General features: G+C 40.3%; 1 pseudogene across 1 annotated transcript; it reads right to left on the bottom strand.

Annotated features, from left to right (window-relative positions):
• Window positions 1–337: 337 nt before the first annotated feature.
• LOC308524967 (mitochondrial fission regulator 2-like) lies at window positions 338–1,352 on the bottom strand (annotated as a pseudogene). The gene has a single exon. The product of its transcript is annotated as a mitochondrial fission regulator 2-like (transcript).
• Between the last annotated feature and the right edge of the window lie 7,484 nt (window positions 1,353–8,836).

Below are 8,836 nucleotides of genomic sequence, written 5' to 3' on the forward strand. Positions count from 1 at the left end.
TTAGCTCTTAGGAAAACCATTCCAAGTGTATATTCAGCCTTTAATAACATTAACATACATGAAAAAAATCAATATTATACCTATCATCAGTAACCAATTAACTGCTGGAGCTTCCAAAACCAAAGACGGGTATTCTTAAAAGTCAAGACTTTTCAGGCCTCTGCACTCATATATTCTGGCACACAGACTTCCTTTGATTTCATTAACAGAAGATTTTAACATGTAGTGAAAGACATGCAGGCGTATCTCTGCATCTCTCCTTGTAAGCGCAGACACATCTTATGTTGCTCGCACCTTGGTCATGACACCTTTTGTGTTTGTCAGTTCTCCCTTTAGATCACTGTCCTTTGGACAAACTAATGTGATGTCCAAAATTATTAGGGCTCAGCCTTGAAGTTTCTGGACTAGAAAATGGAGAAGACTCCCAAGACCTATTTTTTTTTTTAAAGGAATCATCTTCTTGGAATGCAAATTTCTGCGTTGGTGCCTGGGAAATTAAAGACACTGGATCCCACTGTGAACTGTGTCTTTTCCTCTTATGAGTGGTTCTGCCTCCCGGAGACCATTCAATAGCAGGAAGTTTAACCTCATTCATGTCCTTTAGAACATCCAACATGTTTGGAGCATCTTTGTTTTTCTGGTTTTTTGAATGACGACTATAATTGGTCTGACTAGCACCTGGGTGGTATTTTTTCACTTCCGCTGCTGTATTATCTGAGTCACAAATATGAGTATCTTCTGGCTGCACAAGGGAACATGGAGGCTGCAGAGAAGAAAACTGAAGGGACAGCGGGGTGAGGGAGGAGGAGCGGGAAGCACTGAACTTGAAAATAGATCTGTTTTGGCACTCAGTTGAGCAGTTACTGATGATGGAACTTGTTCCAAGCCACAGGCCCATCAGTTGAGTCAAAGGAGCCAGAATTAGTACTTTTTTTCAGTTCCTGCATGTGCACAATTGTAGCAATCTGAGAACGAAGAAATTTAGTTTGTTTTCAAGGACAGCTATTTTTTAAATTGCAGCTTCATTTACCGGCTGAGAACTTTTCTTACTAATTTTTTCATATACTATTTCAAAATCTGAGATACCTGGATTCTTCCTCATTTGCCACACACAAAATATCAGCAAAAGATGCAACTACAGATCCACAGTTACCAGAGTGTACCGAGTTCAAGAGTGGGATCAACTCAAAATCAGGCCTGCAACAAGCTTCTAAAGGAAGAATTTTCCCAACAATATGACTAATACTCCAAGCTGATCCATAACCTTTGTTTCCCCAAATGTGCAAAACCTCATCCATGGGGACCCCGCACTACTCCAGTATCTCTCTTAAGATATTCAATATGACAGACATTGATGAAGCAAACACAGAAGCAAATTCAAGGAAACATGATCAGTTTCTTGATACCTTCCTCCTAAGCCGAACCTCTCAGCTAACTCAGAAACAGCAAGATGCAGTAGGTAAGGAACACAGCCTTGGATTCCTCAGTGGACTAAACCCCACGAGTGCTGGACCTGGTTCAGGAACACTCAGACACGTGTTGGCCTGTGCACCTTGGCCAGTGGGCCACCGGCGGTAACAATGCCCCCAGCGATGTGAGTCTGGACCCCGGAGGCCTCCATCAGCCTGGGTACCTCCACTTGCCCCTGTCCCATGTTTTTCTTTTTAAAAACACTAATATAATAACTCAAACATGATATAAGCAGTTTTGATAGATTTTATCCAAATATGTTTTACTATTAGAGGCCCAGTGCAGAAAAATTTGTGCACTCAAGGGGGTCCCTCAGCCCAGCCTGTGCCCTCTCATGGTCTGGGACCCCTCGGGGGATGACCACCTGCTGGCTTAGGTAAGCTTCCTGGAGGATCAGGCCCAAGCTGGCAGTCAGATATCCCTCTGGCAGCCCGGTAGCCCTCAGGGGATGTCCACTTACCAGCAGGGAGCAGGCCTAAGCTGCAGTCAGACATCCTTAGCACTGCTGAGGAGGAGAGAGAGGCTCCCACCACCACCACCAGCTGTACTGGCAGCCATCAGCCTGGCTTGTGGCTGAGGAGAGCTCCCACTGTGGGAGCACACTGATTATAAGGGGAAAGCTCCTGCATTGAACATCTGCCCCGTTGTGGTCAGTGCGTGTCATGGTGACCAGTCATTCCCAGTCGTTCTGCTATTAGGGTCAATTTGCATATTACCCTTTTATTATATAGGAGTTCCTGGCCAGCCTGGGTGAAGAGCTAATGGATGTTTGCAGGCTGGCCACAGCCCCTTCAGTGGGGGGTTCCCCACTGGGGTGCCAGGCCAGGCTGGGTGAGTGGCTGATGGCTGTTTGCAGGCTGGCCACAGCCCCTTCAGGGTGAGGGTCCCCACTGGGGTGCCTGGCCATCCTGGGTGAGGGGCTGATGGCTATTTGCAGGCTGGCCACAACCCCCAGCCACCCAAGCTCCCAGTGGAGGCTGGCTGGAAGCAGGTATCTGGGATTTATTATTTATTTGTCTTCTATAATTGAAACTTTGTTGCCATGAGCGGAGGCCCTAGCCGGTTCATGGTTGGCGGGAAGCTTGGCTTCCTCCATTGCCAGGGCAACCAAGCCTCCTGCTTGCTCCACTCCATGGATGGCAGCTGCCATCTTTGTTGGGTTAATTTGAATATAGTTGCTCTGATTGACTGGTGGGCATGGCTTAGGGTATAGCAAAGGTACAGTCAATTAGCATCTTTGTCTTTTATTAGCGCAGATGTTAGAACTATCATAATCTCTTAACAATCTAAAAGTACTAAGTATTGTTAAATAGGTCAAATTATTTTTCCTTGAAATACCACAATATATTCATATTTTGAGGTTTCCTTTCAAACTTTTGATATCAGTTATATTTAAATATTTGTTTATAAATTTGAGTACTTTTTATTTTATTTTGAAATAAATGACTATACATGTAATCAGGGTTCTTCAAATAAACAGAATTAGAATATATACATATAATTTGTTATAAGAAATTGTTTCATGCATTTATAGAGACTGAGAAGTCACAAAATCAGCAGTTGGCGAACTAGAGACTTAGGAGAACCAATGATACAGTTTTAGTTCAATTCTAAAAACCTGATAACCAGGAGAGCCAATGGCATAACTTGTAGTCCAAGTCTGAGTCCAAAAGCTTGAAGAAAATGAGGCAGGGAGAGAAAATTCTCCCTTATTCTGTTTGCTCTGTTCAGGCTTCCAATGGATTGGCTGAGGTCCAATGTCTTCAGAGCAGGCAATCTGCTTTACTTAGTCTACTGATTCAAATAAACACCCTCGTAGACACATCCAAAGTAATGTTTAACCAATTATCTTGACACCCCATGGCTCAGTCACGTTGACAAAATTGACCATCAGATGTCTACCTCTTCTCAATTTTGCACCCATACACATCTCATTAAACCATATTTAGTCTTCAAATACAGACAATAACAAAGTCATAATTCTGCCTAACATGATATAGCTATGCTGTGTACATCCCAAAACACATTAACTCTTTCCCCAGGAAAGGAGGTAAAGTCCTGGTATGATATTTACTCTTCTCTTCAATATCTTATAACTTAAATACTACAAATTAAAATTAACAATGCTTAAATACTATGATATAGTCAACATATGTTATGTTACATGATGAGTAAATCAGGGAGAGAAAACAATGAAGATATTGGATTTGTATACACATACACAAACATATTAATTACAAAATAAGGAAGAGGGAATATTCATGACAATTACACTCCCCATTTCTATAAATGGTTATTTTTTAACCACCTTCTCATTTTGTATTTCCTTTGCTATCAGCAAACATCCCAGTTGGTTGTAGGTCTTAATCTTATGAGGTGAACCAAACTTTCATTCCTGAAGGGTCTGGGCCACTAGTAGTCCTGTCTGGATTGGATGGTTATATTTTTCCATTCACTTTAACCACAATAATGGTAATACCTTATTAGGGATCAGACAGAGTTGAACATTGTTAAGCACATGCATGGGTTCTCCATTCCTGCCCCTTGGCAAAGAAACTCAAGGAAGTGACCAAGATGATCTTAAAGTTCATCTAAGCTTTACTAAACTTTAGAGAGTTTTTTCCTTTGCCACAGCCCTGACCTCCCTTTTCATAAAGCATTTACTTTAGAAAATCTGTAAAATTTATTACTGCAAACTCTTTATCTGCCTCTTTGAAATACACATAAACCTCCTTAGAAGCCTCTTGACAGCTTTAGGACCCAGATAACATCTTTCTAAAAGCCTGAGGATTATCTCTTTAAAAAGAAAAAAAAAAAAAAATATATATATATATATATATATATATATATATATATATATATATATACATATATATAAACATTTTTAATTGATTTCAGAGAGGAAGAGGGAGAGACATAGAAACATCAATTATGAGAGAAAATCATTGATCAGCTACCTCCTGCACACCCCACACTGAGGATCCAGCTGCAACCCAGCATGTGCCCTGACCTGGAATCAACCATGACCTCCTGGTTCATAGTTGATGATCAACCACTGAGCCATGCTGGCTGGGCATAATTATCTCTTTGAAATATAAATATCAAAGTATGCAGTAATCCATGTCCTAGTCTCTTTTGGAAGGTTGGAGTTGATGGTCACCAATTAGCAAATATCAACGGCCTGATCACAGAGAAAAACAAATTCATGAATAGCTCTTATTAATTCCCAATAACTCCCATTAACTCACCAATGACTTCCCATTTATCAACCTTCACACTAATGTCCTCCTCCTTCAGTCATGTACAGCATACTGACGTTTCAGTAAAGTACAGACACCATACCAGTATATGATGGTGGTCCCATAAGATTTTAGTGGAGCTGGAAAACTCCTGTCACTTAGTGACATAATAGCCATTGTAACATGGTAGCAGAATGCATTACTCACATGTTAGTGATGCTGATGTAAACATACTGTGCTGCCAGTCATATTAAAGTATAGCACATATAATTAAACTAGAGGCCCGGTGCACGAAATTTGTGAACGGGGGGTGGGGATGGTGTGTGTGTGTGTGTGTGTGTGTGTGTGTGTGTCCCTCAGCCCAGCCTGCACCTTCTCCATTCTGGGACTCCTTGGGGGATGGCCATTTAGATCAGGCCTAAACCAACAGTCAGACATCCCTCTCACAATCAGGGACTGCTGGCTCCTAACCACTCACCTGTCTGCCTGCCTGATTATACCTAACTGCTTCTGCCTGCCAGCCTGATTGTCTACAACTGCCCTCCCCTGCCAGCCATCTTGTGGTGACTATCTTGTGGTGGCCATCTTGTGATGACATGAGGGTGTCACGTGAGGGTGTCGTGCGAGGGCACGAGGGCCACCTAGGCTTTTAATAGTATAGATATAGTACATGACACTTGATAATCATAGCCAACAATGATTATGTTACTTGATTATGTATTTAGTATACTACACCTTTTATTATTATTTTAGAGTATACTTTTTCTACATATTAAAAAGTTTCCTGTCAACCAGTGTGCTGTGTTAATCAAGCAGCAGCCTCATACATCCCCTGTTTACCACATCTCTTGATTGCATAAAGTTTGCTTATTTAATTTGGATAGTGCAAATTTTTGCTTTGACAAAGTAAGTAAATAAGCTAGTTTAACAGCGCAGTAACTTCATTTCTTTAATATGACCTTTTCTCTTTTTTCCTTTTGATTCAAACTGGCCTCATCCAGAACCCTGACTCACCTGCCTCCTTCCCCCTTGCAAATCCATTCCCTTAATCATTAAATCCTCAGGACAATGAAGTTCTGGTCAGCATCAAATAATCTTAGGAGCAAAGCCTTGTGTCTTTTGACCACATAGACAGAGTTTCAATCAAGCTAGAGAGACTATCTAGGCTTTAGTGTGTTTAAGCTCCAGACCCAGAAAAGCTGTGAACCCACACAAAGTGTTGCTATGGCTGACATCAGGACCAGATGCAATGAACAACTACACGTACCACCCTAGCACAAACCAATCATTAGAGACTATGATTCTGACCACCACTCTAACTCCCTCAGTCACCAGGATTATTGATTTCCCCCCTATGTAACCCATATCATGAAAGCCATTGGGGAACCAGCTCTCTGAGTATTTGCTTACCTGTGGCTCTGGGAGTAGGCCACTTCCTCAACTAATAAGCCCCTCCTTTCTTTGCTGCAAACTCCTCTCCGTGTCTTATTGGCCTTTGATTCACGCAGGCAAATGGACCCCGTTAGTCTAGTAACACTAGGCAGTCATGAGACTCACATCACTTGTTCCTTATCTCTCAAGGATTGTTGTCATTCATTGTCTGAAGTGCAATACCTTATCTCAAAGCAAAAATATGTCATAAAGATTGTATTCAAGTATTAAATGAAAACAAGTGTCAAGTGGGAGCAATAATATTGAATTAGCTGGTAGTCCATTGGTTGGATTCATTCAATAGCATATTGAATAGTTTCAATAGACTCATTTCATAGCATAAGAAGAATTAATATTTGAAAATCTAAAATGTTCAGGACTTCTTTTTATTCATATAATAACACTAATGTTAAATCAATGATTGAAAAAATAGGCTTCTATTCCTGCAGCTCTCTGATTGTATCAAGTTCTATCAGCTTTTATGTGTCACTCCATGACTATTTTTCAGTCTGAAATGTTTTCAATTTCTTAACTGATTGTCCCTAAGTTGAATTTTAAGATATCATTGTCAAAGGACTTTGAGATTACATATAGCTTTGTCTCCAGTAACTCAAGTTGGAAATAACTAGAAAAAAAAAAAAAGAAAAAAAAATGCACACACACACACACACACACACGCATGAACTTTGAAACATCAAAGGACATAAAACTTAGATGACAGATCAGGAACAGAGATAGAGATAAAAGGCAGATGAGAAAAAAATCAACCCCTCAGAATTAGCCGCAGCAATTTTAGAAAGGAACTGAGCTAAAACCTGTGAGGCACTAAAGAGTTCAAGTTAAAGTGATTTTCCCTCTTTTAATAGGTAAGTTATTACAGAAAACTGTCATGGGTGGAGTTAAGATGAAATTGTACATTCAAAGAGACCAAAATTTTGACACCCCAAAATGTAACTTTTATGATCATGACTTTAAGCTGATTATTAAGAAACATGACTAAGAAAAACCCTTTGAACCTTCCCCTTCTTGCCCAAAAAATTCAGATAGAAGATTCTGCCTTAGGGGGAGAACCTCAGCATATTCACTTTAGGATTTTCATGTTAACCTAATTTGAATTAAGTGTGGTGGAAGGAAAAGGATCCATGTAAAAACCTGTTCCAAAGGCGTCTCCCCTCTGTCCCATTATTTTTGGGTTGTCTAACAGGACTCTGTTTGCCATGTGTTTTTTCTCAGCTACCAGTGAATTGCCAATTTCCTCTATTAAATCCCAGATCTCTGTTTGTCTTCTGAGCTCCAGAATGGCACAGAAGTCTCAACTACGTAATGCCTCTTTGAGTCTCATTATAGCAATCTGGAATGCAGAATCATATAATAAACATTGGACATTTTCTCCTACTAATCTGTCTCTGTTAATTTGATTATTAGCTCAGCTAATGCCTCCATAATAGTTATATAGTTGAATGGGAAATGTGGAGTAAGAACTTCTCTGGTAGGCAAAGATTTGTTTAAATATGGGTTTGAATAATAGGACAAAATATTTGAATCTGAAAAAGAATTCAATGCAAAAGAGAGAAAAATATTACAAGCATCTTATAAAATTAGAATTTTAAGTAGCAAGATATTTTAAATATAAATTAATTTACTGATGCTAACTAATGGATCTTATAATTAACAGATTTACTTGATATGTTGTATAATATACAATTATACTAACTTATTTTCATTAGCTTTTTAAATCTCTTTTTCTCATTAGTGTTTTAAGATCTTGATCTTGGTGTTTTTGTATATTGTGTAATCAAAAAAAGATACTGTTTTGTTTTGTTTTGTTTTTCTGTATGTATATATGTTTTAATGGCCTCACTCTAGAACATAAGCTTGTTGGTAACAGAAACAATTATTAATCATCTTGTTACTGCAGGAAATAGGTTCTTCAGCAGTGTCACAGGAAAAGAATTTCAGTGATACTCCTATAGGAGGAGTTTCAAGTGGTAGTGGCAAGGTTTTTTAGAACAAAAAGTGACAGCACACTCTTGGAGAGGCAGAGAATGGGCAGGCTATAGGGCAGACCATGCCCTATGGTCCCTGCCAAACCTCCATATATTTTCGGGGTTTGGGAAAGAGCAGGCTTTCTTTCAAACTACCCAATCTCTTTCCTGGCTCTCCCAGGCATGTTCCTGTGCCCTCCCTCTGAGAGGGTTAACTTGAAATGCAGGCAGACAGGGCAGGGTTCAGTGGAAACAAAGGCAGGTGGAGCATAGGCAGGGGCAGACATGGCAGTTGGAGCAGTCTCACCACAGGAACCAACCAAGCAGAAATAGTAAAATGTTTCTGGACTCAAAGCGGGAGGCATGGGAAAACAAGGGAGGGCCTGTAGCAGCAAGGTGTACAAATGCATAGAAACAGAGAAAGTTCAGCGTAGGAACAGAGAAAGAACACACAGAAACAGGTTGAGTTCAGGTCGTTGCTGGGCAAGAACAATTGAGGGAATCAATCAGGTGATGACACAGTAGATATGGAAGCAGGCTTGTAGCAAATTATATACCACTGGACTACAAGGCTTTAACGGGCAGACCATTATTGGGTCCCCCTCCCCTTGCGGGGAGTCTGAATCTGCTTGTAATAAACTTTCCACACTTTTGCTTAAATCTTCTGGTCCGCGAAGCTCATTCTTTGGCATCACAAGACACAGCCCCGGG

The sequence above is a fragment of the Myotis nattereri genome, assembly GCF_964212035.1.
Source record: "Myotis nattereri genome assembly, chromosome: 1".
NCBI lineage: Eukaryota > Metazoa > Chordata > Mammalia > Chiroptera > Vespertilionidae > Myotis > Myotis nattereri.